General features: G+C 41.9%; 1 protein-coding gene across 2 annotated transcripts in view; it reads right to left on the bottom strand.

Annotated features, from left to right (window-relative positions):
* The window catches only part of SFMBT1 (Scm like with four mbt domains 1), a 142,920-nt gene extending 132,794 nt beyond the window's left edge, over nucleotides 1–10,126 (bottom strand). The window contains exon 1 of one of the 2 annotated variants that reach the window (XM_084635383.1): nucleotides 10,047–10,126. The gene's annotated coding sequence lies outside the window, so the exon portion shown is untranslated. The remainder of the gene's footprint in view (nucleotides 1–10,046) is intronic. The other variant, XM_084635382.1, reaches the window with a different exon arrangement.
* Between the last annotated feature and the right edge of the window lie 3,626 nt (nucleotides 10,127–13,752).

Below are 13,752 nucleotides of genomic sequence, written 5' to 3'. Positions count from 1 at the left end.
GAACCCCCAGGCCCACTATAAAGGTAAAAGTTTGCAAAGGGGTTAAGTAAAGAGCAGAAGATATTCCACAGTACACCAAAATCCAATTTCTCAGAAATAAGGTGTTTTTCTTCATGACTGGATGTACTTATCCCACAATTGATGAAGTGAGCTGTAGCTCACGAAAGCTTATGCTCAAATAAATTGGTTAGTCTCTAAGGTGCCACTCCTTTTCTTTTTGCGACGACAGACTAACACGGCTGCTACTCTGAAACTTATCCCTCTACAGGATAAGTTGATTCCGAATTCCTAGATTCGAAGTCTATGGGCTCTGAAATACATTTGAAAAATTCCCTGAATCAGTCCAACTTATTATAGTTTGACTTTCTGAAAAGATGACTATTTGGAAACATCCCATGCTGATATTTTTGCCATAGATACAGTATATAGTTTGTATACAATTGTTATAAACCATTGTTACCAGGTAAATTAAAATTTTTTTTACATTTGCCAAGCGTTAATGATAATTAAGTGAAACTGACTTTTAATATCTACATTCTACAATACTAATACCATAGAAGCAGCACCCTGCTCCAGGGTCTCAAGGCAATTTGATGGGATGCTGGATCATAGCACCTCACCAATAACTTCGTTGCATCCAGATTTGAAAGAGAGCAGGGAGGAAAGAAAAAAAATATTTATCTATCACTGTGACATTCTATACCTTGGGGGAGCATCCTGTAACGCTCATATTCCTCATTTTTATATAATCGTGATCTTACATATAAAGCATGCCTTGTAAGGTATCAGCAGAAAGCAAAATTTCTTTCAGCAGATCATAACCTATCCATATATGTATATCATTAATGCATATGAAATTATGAGAACCGTGTTGTATGGTTGTCACTAAAACATGCTGTAAATCAGGGAATCAGCCAAATATCAGCTCCCCAGAGGCAACATCAAGGAAATTAACCAACACCCGGGTGGGGTATCAAACAACACATCAACAACCATCGTCCAGCAATCAAGCTACAATTCAGTGATGCACCCACAGGAGGCCACACCAGGGGAAAGCTTGCCTAGAGAATCAGTAATGCCCACCAGACATGCCTGGACTTGTGTGTTCCCCAAGCACATGAGGGTATAAAACAGAACATAGCAGGCCCATGCTTTGCTTTTCTCCTGCCCCCACTATGCTGAAACCAGCAAGGACACTGAAGACTTGAGACTCCAACAGAGGAGAAAAAAAAAAAGAAAAGGAGGATATGCATCCGATGAAGTGAGCTGTAGCTCACGAAAGCTTATGCTCAAATAAATTGGTTAGTCTATCTTGCCACAAGTCCTCCTTTTCTTTTTGCGGATACAGACTAAAACGGCTGCTACTCTGAAACCTGTCAACAACAGAGGAGACTGACCTAGATTTAAGGGGCGAATCTGTATATTAAGGACTGCAATAGCCAGTGCGGTGAGAAAAACTGCTTAATCTAGATGTTGCCTAGTCTAATAGGGTTGAGAGTTTAGACTGCGTGCTTATATGTTTTATTTTGGTAACGAACTCTGACTTTTTGCCTATCACTTATAGTCATTTAAAAAAAATCTTAAACAGTTAAAGAAGTTTGATTACTAATCTTTACCAGTGAGTTTGTATGAAGTATGTGACAAAACTGCTCAGGTTTACAAAGGCAGGTGTATACCCACTTTCCATAGATGAAGTGGCAAACCAATTAATAAATTTGCATTACCCATCTGGAGCAGTGCAAGATGGTATATTCCTGAGGTACAGTGCTGCGAGCTGGGGTGGGGATTTGGCTGGTGCCTTTCCCTGCATGATTCAGGAGTGGCTCTGGGAGCATTTATACAATCTAGCTGGGTGTGGGGCACCACATGCTGTTGTGCTGAGTGATAACAGCTCCTGGAGGGTTTGCTGCTCCTCACTAGCAAGGCATTGTGAGAGATAGCCCAGGCTGGAGAGTTTAGGGGGCACAGCAGTCCCAGGCTGCACCCAGGCGATCCTGTCACAATCATTTTAAAGGATGGAAGAGATATTTGGGGCCTGGCTTTCCAAGTCTTAATGAGTTAAAAGAGTTCAACTCTTATCCAGCTGGCCAATTAGTGTTGTATGATTAAAACTGTTCCTACTTTGGTTCTGAGTTTTATTCATTAGGCAATTTTAACCCTCATGGTATTACTTTGAGTCACACTGAACTGAGTTAACCATAAAAGGAACACTTGCTTTCTTCAATTATTTCTCTATTGAAGTTTTTGTAACATTGTCACATCTTGTACTGAGGAGGTGGGTGGGCCAAACTGCAACACATGTTATCCGATAGCGTTTGGTGAGAAGTTGTGCACCTATTTTTATATGCTCAAGTTCTTAGTATTTGGTTAGTTCTTTATATGATACTGTGCAACTATGTAGTATACTGACAGGTTTCAGAGTAGCAGCCGTGTTAGTCTGTATCCGCAAAAAGAAAAAGGAGTACTTGTGGCACCTTAGAGACGAACAACTTTATTTGAGCACAAGCTTTCATCTGATGAAGCGTATGCTCAAATAAATTTGTTCGTCTCTAAGGTGCCACAAGTACTCCTTTTCTTTTTATGTAGTATACCTTATTGCAGTAAGTCTTTGCATCCATTACATATTTGCCACACAGAGTTAGATATTACAAAAAGTGAAAGCGTATATGCATATTTGTCAGGCTTGCAATACAGAAGAGGTTATTTTAAGAGTTTTAAAATTTAGAAAGGCAGCTTTTTTTATGCACTGTTTCATCTAACCTTTTTCAGAGCAAATCTGGTCATGAAAGCCAGTGGCAGCCTCCCTGCAAGAGAGGCAGTGGTGGCAAGATTGGGAAACTTGTCAGATGTCCCTAGTTTAGGGTAGCCTTTACAGAATGAAGAGGTTTGCTAGCAGAAATTCTGAAATAAGCCACCATTAAACTTTATACAAAATGCTTCCAAAATGTAATGGCCCTTAAATGCATCTCAGAAGACAAATAATTCATGTTTAGAAATAAGATTGTCATTGCCTCTAATGAGAAAAGCAATACATTTAATGGAATTACTCAAAGGATGAATTTGGACCATATCTGAACCTTCACAATTCAACTCCCAATTTTCCCAGGTACCTAGATAATCCATATATATATCCATATATCTTAGTAGGACACTATCGCTATGCATTCAGGCTCTTTTTAGAGAAGAAAAAAATCTTACATTTGACACCTCAAATCCCAAAGGACACTAAGAAATTGACAAGACACACACTGACAAACTACTTAACCCAAAGCTGAGAAACAGCCACCTCTGAAGTGAAACATGATATCAGTTTTGATTGTGCATGACAACATTATGGGGAAGGGTCTTCACTTTCCAACTCAATCACATTCTTTTGGGGAAAAGAAAAAGAAGATCCTGAACATGCTGTTTACAGAATTCATCTCTGTTTCCAAAAGAAAGGAAGTCTGAGATTACATTAATTCAACACTTTTCCCCAAAAATTATCTACTGCAGCGTTCCTGCTTCACCCACCTGCACTCCTGGAAAATATTAGCAATGACACAAACATCAAGAGCCTGCAGGATTTCTTACTACCAAATTCCACAATTTCTACTCTTATTTTCAAACCGAAGACCCAATCCTCCAAGATAGGTGCTCTTGAGGCGCACTGAGAGCCCTCAATTCCTATCAACTAAAATGGGAGATGAGAGTACTCAGCACTGCATAGGATTTAGTTCTAAAAGCCAAGATCTGCACACACACAGAATATCAAAGTTGGTCTGATAGCCCCATAATTTCCAGACAACATCAGATTCATCTGTTATAAAGGAAAATCCCTTCTAACTGATGTCTCTGAAGAAAGGAGGTCATTTTTGTAATGAAGAAGAATATCCTAAAATGTAATGGCAAATAAACCAAACCACTATAAATTAAGTGGCTCAGTAGTACAAACAGTGACTTTGAATACCAGCAAGTTCTTGCCAAGGCTGACCCAAAGAGAGAGCAAAGGACTGCTTATGGTCCATTTAACCCCCACAAATTGTTAAGATTTATGATACTGGTCAGTTGCTAGTTATAGTGTCCATAAATAATTAGCTGCAACCAGGTTAATTTACCAGGGTTATTTGTGCTGAAAGTTGTCAGTTACAATAAAAAGAAAAATGAGTACTTGGGGCACCTTAGAGACTGAAAGCTTATGCTCAAATAAATTTGTTAGTCTCTAAGGTGCCACAAGTACTCATTTTCTTTTTGCAGATACAGACTAACAAGGCTACTACTCTGAAACCAGTTACAATAAGAAATTTTTGTTAAATACTGAAAATTTAGGGACCTCCTTTTCAGCCTAAGAGGAAGGTATCCCTCAAAAGCTGGTTTGCAGTCCTTGCACTACATGCCAACAGTACTCACTGCAGCAGAAAGTTAGCAGCCGTACACACAGCTATGTTTATTACCAATAAATACATAAGGCTTGAGAAAGCTGAAATCATAGTGTTTTTCAAAAAACACTTTAGAACGATTCAGTTCTTGTAAGTCTTGATCATGCTCTCTTGTTGCTGTATACTACCCAACAGTCACATGTCCCTGCAAAAAGTGGCTGACATATTATAAGTTTTGTCTGTACTGTGCCTGGCACAGTGCCCTGCAATCCTGATTGGAGACTCTAGGTGTTACTTCAGTAGTGGGGAAAAAAAACAACAAAAAAACAACATTGAAGTATAAAGCTACCACTGCTTAGCACTTATACTTTACATCTTCAAAGTGTTTTACAAACACTAATCCACACATTAACCATATGAGCATAGTCCTATTACTACATATGTTGAAACAGACAGGAAATACAAAGCTTCACAGTGCCACATAGAGAGTCATTGCTAGAGGTGAAATTAAAATTCAGGAGATTCTGGTTCTGACCTATACTCAGATCACACTTTGTCTAAAAGAAAGTCACTTCTTAAATTTTTAAATAGTGGGTTCCCATAAACTATGCCATATTAAGAATGCACTGTAACATTCCTACAGCAGTACTCAATGTCATGTACTTCAGGAGAGATATTTCTTTGTGAGTTTCAGAGTAAGTTTTAGAACTATGACCTCACTTATCATAAGTTAAGCTTGTTTTTAAAAAAAGCGCCCTGAGAACATTGATTTTTCTTTTGCTCTGCAAGTGCAAAGATTTTCCCTCCCTTTTGTTGGATTTGGCTGACAGTTTTATGGATCGACATGCATCTTACATGCTGTTTTAATGCAATGTGAACAGTAGACTTTATATATTTTGTGCTGTTGGAACCCGCATTGCTCACTTAGCAGTAAAGCATGGAAGTTGCACTTTGATACCTCTTTTGTACATTTTTACAATATTTGTCTCATATTAGCAAGAATAGAGTATTTTACGGATTGTTAGGAAGTCAGTCATATGAAACTCAGTTTAAAAAGCAAATCTTTGCTTGTTACTAAAATGAGATTATTAAAAATTAACATATTTTTAAATTTAATTTCCTTTTCACCTTTACTCAGTTTGGAAAAAGTGGACTAATGAGTTTCACTTTCAGGATCCTACCTATTAAAACGATGTTTGTCTTCAGAAAGTCAGGAAAATGTTTGTTTTTACTTAAAGCTTGTTTAGATTAAGAGCTATCCTATTTTGTAAAAGTCCCTGAAAACAAACAAAAGTCTGTCACATCTAAATAGGGGGCCTAAAACTAGTTGAGTCCCTCTCTAACTTTAGAGCCATATTCCAGCAGCACTGGGGGGAAAACAAAACAAACAGAAGAAACTGACATCCCCTACCAGTCTAGCACAGAAACATGCTACTGCTCCAAACCACGAACAGGCAAATATTTAAAATCCATTAGACATCAAGTAGTATCCCTGTTTGCTATTCTACATAGCTACATTAGATGTACACTAGCTAAACAGGTTTCGTAGTAGTAGTAGTAGTAAACACTTCACTTCCTCAGAACCCATAAATCTTCTGTTACAAGCATGCATTTAATAAGAGAAGACATGACAGGTAAGATCCTCTGTATACTACATAATTAACTTATGTTATAGTACTATGAAAATATGCACCTGAAAAGGAAACTACCTTGAAGGATAACAAGACAATCTACCTGTTCTCCTGTAGTGTTAAAATTATTGTTAGCACTGCTAACTGATACAGGAAGATCACATATGACAAGAATTTCAGTTATGTGTAAGAAGGAACTTCTAATATGACCGCCTCACATAATACTTTCCCCATGTTCGATTTTCCCTGCATTTACAGCACATTTTAGTAAGTTTGCAAAAAGAAAAGGAGTACTTGTGTCACCTTAGAGACTAACCAATTTATTTGAGCATAAGCTTTCGTGAGCTACGAAGTGAGCTGTAGCTCATGAAAGCTTATTCTCAAACAAATTGGTTAGTCTCTAAGGTGCCACAAGTACTGAGCTGTAGCTCACGAAAGCTAACCGAAAGCTTATGTTCAAATAAATTGGTTAGCTTTCGTGAGCTACAGCTCAGTACTTGTGGCACCTTAGAGACTAACCAATTTGTTTGAGAATAAGCTTTCATGAGCTACAGTTCACTTCGTAGCTCACGAAAGCTTATGCTCAAATAAATTGGTTAGTCTCTAAGGTGCCACAAGTACTCCTTTTGTTTTTGCAAATACAGACTAACATGGCTGTTACTCTGAAACCTTTAGTAAGTTTAATTTACTCCCTTCTGTAAATAACATGCTCATGTAAATAAGCTCCCAACCCTTTGGACTGCATTACTTAAATCTGGTTACTTATGTCTGGCTACCAGAAGGTGACCGTATCAATGTCCGCATCATAGCAGCATGTTACTATGGCAGGACTTTGTAAACAGAAGCAGTGCTGTGAAGTTACAAGCGACCTGCAGAATGGAACAGTATGGATTTGGAAAAGGTGTGCGTGGAAGGGCACAGGGACTGAAAATCAAAAGGCCAGGATGCTATTCTTAGACCTGCCACTGGTTTGCTGAGGAACACACCACCAAAAACTATCCATAAAATATTAACAAAATCCTTGATTGGCAACAGTTGTGAGGATCAATTCTGTGTAAAGCCCTTTGAAAACCTCAGATGCAAGGCACTGAAAGGGTGCAGAGAATATAAAAATCCAAGCATCCAACCAGGAATACTGTCAGATGCTAGCTTGTTTCCTTACACTCTATTTTCCCCATGCTGTAAAACCAGCAGTCTACTAAACAATTGTTCAGTTAAAGAATCAGATAAGGTAATTCAACAGTAGGAAGTCAATGAAGAAGAATAAAAGAAAAATTGTGATGGATCAATAATTACTAAGTCAGTCGCGTTAGCTCCGATATTTATTCTGTGCAGCATTTTTCCTGTGGTGAAATCTGTGCACCAGCTTTAGGGCCATGGAACACTTCACTGTTCTACCAAGTGAAATTAAGTCACCCAGCAAAAAGTAAACTAAAAATTAGTAAACTGCATTCTCCCCACCCTTTCATTTTAAAGCAACACAAACCACAAAAAGGTGTTTGAAGTGAGCTCTTTCAGTTTTACAGCCACTGAAGCCTAAGTTGTTCCATAACTCATTCAAGTATCTCTTCCTATTACTCCACTAATAATGGTGCTGGAATAGACAGATCACATTCTCATCCTCCAACCAGAGTGGCAAGAAACAAATCGAAGTAAAATGCAATTATTTTGCAAAACCTAAGAAAACTGAAATTAAGGAAGGAGGCAAACAGATGTGTTTCCGTAGCAGATCATTTTATAATGCATATTTAACATTTTAAATTGTAAAGTGTATAGCTAGAACACCAACTGTAAGTGAGTCCCTCAAAATGTTCACAATTTACTAGCTTACTGCCATCTTACATTATTCTTTGAAGTAAAGTAAATCAATTATATTGCAGTAACACTACAGGCCTTAACTAAGTCAGAGCTCCATTGTACTAGGTGCTATACAAGCAATAAGTGATATTCCCTGCTATGGAGAGTTTACAAACTTTTATTCTTTGTCATTAGAAGCCAACTGCTAAGTAACTAATCCACATTCACCATAAATCTACTGTATGTTGCAACACAAAGTTATCTTTATAACTTGCAAGATAGATCTTAGTTTTTCCAGTGATTTCAGAATCATGCACCTTACATTCTGGATTACTAAAATGTTCACTATGGTAACCTCCCAGGCTACTGTCAGCAACAAGCTCCCTGGAGGGAGCTGACAGAAGAGAAGCAGCAATGTAGGCCTTTTTTCTTCGCTACAAAAACCACTAAAACATCTTACAGTAGAATTCTACTGTCAAAGTGGGTAAAACTATGACATGAATGTTACTGTTTTTAATCACTTTTTATGATGGCAACAAGTTTCTCCAAAGTACATGTAATCATTCCAGTAGAGCCCACCTGGGACCATTAAACAGCCATCACCCTGGCCTATTATGTAATCTAAAGGAAGGCCTTGTGGGATATTAATAGCCCACCTTGTTAGAAACTCACAGTAACTGCCTGGCTTGTTTTTCTTTTCCCTGCCCTATTTCTACCCTAGACTCATTCCCCTCACCCAGCCAAGATTTTTTTTTTTTGGGGGGGGGGGGGGAGGGAGGAGGAGGGAAGAGAGAGAATAATAATTGCTGCTGATGCCCATGGAAAGCTTTCAGAATCTTGCCCATTTAGGAACAATTGTGCTTGTGTCACATTTTCTCCTCTCCTCTGCAGTTTACTTTTGTTTCCCCCCTATCTTATTGCCCTAAAGTGAAGTTCGAGTCCTATGGCATCATCATAATCTCCACAGCAACCAAGTGCTAGTGTCACAAATGGAGGATTTACCACTTCAGGGGCAGAATGAGCTATCAAGGCAGATGAACTCCTAAAGAAACAAAGATCTTGTTTTCTTGAGCACATCCCGTTAGTGAAAGAAAACGGGGCTGGGGAGAAGCAGCAAAATATAAAATGGGAAGGCAGTACGAGCAGTATTGTTTTTAAACACAGTGCAAAGTCCTGAGGGAGCTGCCAGCAGTTCCTACATTGGGGGGGGGGGGAAGGGGGGGAGGGAGCGGAGGCCTCATACAACTCTGCAATTGAAACGTTTACTAAAACAACTGGAATCTGCATTTGTGGCTTCTGCCGCTCTCGCCACAGCATAAAAGCAATGACCTCCTTGTCAGTGATTTAAAGGCCAATTCACGGAATGGGGCAGCGCCCACGGATCCCCGTGGAACTCGTCTCCGCCCGGGAGGGATGCACTGGCCGACTGGAAAACACATGAGCAGCGCGGCCCCACGGCATATTGCACTGCTGTTCTTCGGGGGAGGGAGATCCAAAAGATCCCTGCGTTTAAAGATCCCCGTCCACACGCCATTTTGTCGGGGGAGGGGGGAGGCGTGGGACAAGTAGGACAGCTCACATTTGTAATTGACTAACTTAATTATTTGGAACGAGCAGGAGGGGAACAAAACTACCTGACTTCAGGCTGAACTAAAACACACACACACCGCCGCACAGTTAGTGAGGGAGGGGGAGGTTACATCCAGCGGGATCGACCCCCTCCCCGCCGGGCCCCCCAGGCTGCTGAGCCGAAATGGGGCCAGAGCTTTAGGGAAGGTGGCCGGGCAGCAGCGGGGAGACCCAGACCCCGCGCGGAAGGCTCCCCGCGCGAGGCCGGGGCAGAGAACAGGAACAGCCCCTGCCCCCAGGGGGAACTTTGGCAAGCGGCAGCCGCGCGGGCTCCCTTCGCCAAGGGGCGCGCAGCCGGACGCCTCCTCTGGGGCGGCCGCCGGGGCTCCCCTGCGGCCGGCGCTTCCGAGCGCGCGGCGACTTTCGCGGGGAGTTGCGGGGCCGCCCGCTGCGTGCCGGGCTGGCGCATCCGCAGCGGCCCCTCTCCAGCCCGCGCATCTCTCCGGGAGCCGCGCTCGCCGCTCCCTCCTCCCTGCGCTGCGCCTGCCGCCCTGCCTGGCCGCCTCCCGCAGCAAAACTTCGGGAGGCGAGAAAAAGCCGGCGGGGCCCGCAAGCGGCCGGCAAAACGCGCCCAGCAGCTGCGGCCGGCCCCGCTCCGCCCGCGGGGGGGCTCGGCCGGCGCCCGCCTTACCTGCGGCGAGTTTTTCCAGCCCTGCGCCGCTGGCTGCCGGGGCTCGGGCTCTCCGGCGCTCCGCTCGCCGCCTCATTCCAATATGGCACGGCCAGGCGGAGCGCATGCGCCCGCCGCCTCCCCGCTTCTGCCCTCCCCTCCCTCCCGGCTTTTTGGGCGCTCAGACGCCCCCGCGCAGCGACTTGCTGAGTTTTGCGCGGGGCGGGGACGGGCATCCACCTGCGCCGGCACCGGGCCAGGCAGCCCCCACGCCTCGTCCCGATCCCCGGCGCTCAGTCCCGTCGGCACGGCAGGACTTTCTGCAGCTGCTGGGCGCCCCCCGCCCTAGCACCCGTTCGCTGCGGCGCGAGCCCCGGCTCTGCCCCGACACCTGCCTCCTGGGGAGCAAGGCGCCCTGGGACGCGAGGGTAAAAGCAGAAAAAGGCTAGGGGGTGCCCCGTTTTAACCCACTAAGATCCAGCGCTCAGTCACGCTCCGGGGGTTAAATTAAGAGAGAGGGGCGGATGTGTATGACACATGCCCCCCGGAGCCTTTCACCCGGCCTCTTCTTTTCATCGCAGGACTTTGTCCACAGCAAGGAAACACGGTCTATTCCATTCGAAACCAGGATACACACAGATCTTCCCCCCACACTCTTCCCTTTGATGTTTTATTGCCGGGGGTTGCTCCCTGACGCTTGATTTCACTGAAATAAGTCCGACTTTTTTTTTTTTTAAATAGAAAAGAGAATGCAGAATTGTTCATAGTGGTGGCACTCAGAGCTGGCTCCAACATACACAAAATACACCCCACGGATTTATTTCCCGGCACGATTTCACTGGAACGAGGTGCCGCTGCACCAGCAATTGCTTCCGCGAGTAAAGGTTGCAGGGAGCGGGCCCTAAATCGATCTACTCTTGAAAAGGGTAGGCAGAAAGACAGCGTACGCTATTTTTAAACCCCTATAAAAACACCGAAGCACAGCATAAAACAGGAAGAAAAGGGAAGCGGATTGTGTAAAACCAAGCTCCTCATGGCCAGATGCCTGTACAATGAGGGAAGGGTGGGAAAGCAATCGACTTCCACAGCGCACAAGCCACTTAGGCAGGGAGACTAATGCAGGCAAGAAGTATTTGAACCCCTAATGGAAAATAAGCTTTAGAATTCTATTAGAAAAAAAGTTGACGCTAAATCCCAGATCCAGTTTTACTTTGGATTTCACCACGTTACCCAGGAAAGAAGACATTATCCACCTAAATCCCTGCTTCACTGATTTAACTGCATGCTCTTTAATAATTGGTTTTAAATACTTTACACATCCATATTACTGAAAACACACCGCTTTTATTCTATTATCTACCCCCTTCGTTAGCACATCCCATTGAATGAATCGCACTAGTGCTGTGTTTGGAAATATCAAACCGCCTTAAATGATCTGCAGAATGGAAGCTACCAGTGTTAGTGTTTAGGCAACATTTTAACATTTACTAGGGAGACTGTGCATTTTATATATATTCATCCCATTGTGGCTGATGCCCAGTTGATAGCATATAAAAATAAGTGTTCAGAGGTGAAAGACACACGGTACAGAATAAGCTATCATAATCTGTTCCTGAAGCGGAGATGTGCCAAGAAATAAATAGACCAAACAGTGCTGGAACTCCAGACAGGAAGAACAAATGTAAGCATGAACAGGATAATTAGATATCCAAGAGGCAAAATGTATGTTGTTCTTTATTCTCTCAAAGGAGAGGTATCTGAGAGATACAGTGAAGTCAAATTATTCCAGATATGTATTTTTATATTAAATGGATTTTTTTTCAAGGGGAATTTTGATAACCAACTAACAAAGGCAATACCCTTTGGTTAAAATAAAATTCCATAGACATCTTGACTAACTCATGAAAATGCTTAAAGAATCTGCTGCTGGATAGAGTTAGAACATTATTTAACAAAATGCTTTTTTTCGGATATGTAAAGGTTATTGGACATAAAAAAAAATGAAGCACCAAGATTGCACAGGGGGACCTGGTGTCTCACTGCCTCTGCCTCATCTTGGAAAAACTCTCATTTAGCATAAGCAAAGCTAAGTGAAAGCTATCCTCAGGGGTGGCGAAGGTGTTAAGTGAGAAAAGGCCTACGTTATCTCACTTCAATTCAATTTCATGCTTATTACAAATACTTCCAGATATTGGGCTGCAGTATGCATAATTTTTCTTCCTGTAAAGCACAGAAATAAATGACTGGAGAGTGAAATACTCTGTCTGCCCACTAGAGGGTGGTCTCTCCATGTCAATTTAGGACCTGTGAGCAAAACGTGAAGAGTCTGCAGTATAAAATCTTCATGAGCTGTCTTTGACCTGCGGGCAATTAGGACTTCATTATTTGGTACTTTCAGTCTCGTACTGTTCTGGCTTAATTCTAAGATCAGATAGCATGGACCTAAATATTAAATATCACATTTAAGCTGTTTCCCCACAACTCCTCAATAGAAAAAGTATCAGTAGCTCATTATGCTGGCTTAAACAACTGTTAAAAACAAGTGGCAATTCATAGAGGCTCTCCTTGATGTAAGCTATTTTGGTTCATGTTCCTCTTCTCTTTGGTTGGCAAGCGGATGATACAACCTAACTGGCTTGAAGCCAGTTTAAAAGCATGCAGAAATTTAAAATGAAATAAGCATGGAATAAAATATTGATCATTCAAGTTTCCAGAGTATGTTTAATCTTTTAAAAAATGAACCACTGAACCTATATAGACAGTCCCCCTGTTTTACTAATGCAAGTGCTACCTTTGCTTCAATGACAATACTAAGTAGTAATCCTTTCTATGAAGTTAAACAATAAAGACATCTTCCAAAATAAAGCACAATATTTTTAAGACTATGAGCAACATATTTAGGAGAAACACATGTTCAACTAATTACTTTAATGACAGGTTTCAGAGTAGCAGCCGTGTTAGTCTGTATTCGCAAAAAGAAAAGGAGGACTTGTGGCACCTTAGAGACTAACCAATTTATTAGAGCATAAGCTTTCGTGAGCTACAGCTCACTTCCTCAGATGCATATCGTGGAAACTGCAGCAGGCTTTATATATATACACAGAGAATATGAAACAATACCTATTCCCACCCCACTGTCTTGCTGGTAATAGCTTATCTAAAGTGATTTCCAGCACAAATCCAGGAGGGTGAGAAAACCTGGATTTGTGCTGGAAATCACTTTAGATAAGCTATTACCAGCAGGACAGTGGGGTGGGAATAGGTATTGTTTCATATTCTCTGTGTATATATATAAAGCCTGCTGCAGTTTCCACGATATGCATCTGAGGAAGTGAGCTGTAGCTCACGAAAGCTTATGCTCTAATAAATTGGTTAGTCTCTAAGGTGCCACAAGTCCTCCTTTTCTTTTTTGTAATTACTTTAAGTGACTAGAGAGTGCTCCTGATTTTGTCCTAACTCTGTATTTATATTGGCAGGCCACATGAACATTAGATAACTAATAAGACACTCAGCATATCCTTTTGTCCTTTCATCATAATAAATGAAGCACTTTCTTGGAGTTAAGTTTGTCAATATGTTGTTCAGGCTGTGGAGTAACCTAAAGTCATTCAAAGTCTCCAAACACAAATGCCAGCACCAGTAGGCTATGCTTAGCCAAACCTTCCATTATAACCATTGGAAACTAATAGAAAAAATGTTTGAGCACTGACTACACTTTTGTTAATAT

The sequence above is a fragment of the Lepidochelys olivacea genome (genome assembly GCF_965140295.1).
Source record: "Lepidochelys olivacea isolate rLepOli2 genome assembly, chromosome: 7".
Classification (NCBI taxonomy): domain Eukaryota; kingdom Metazoa; phylum Chordata; order Testudines; family Cheloniidae; genus Lepidochelys; species Lepidochelys olivacea.
Note: the sequence above shows the minus strand (reverse complement) of the source record. Positions and strands in the feature narration are given on the sequence as shown.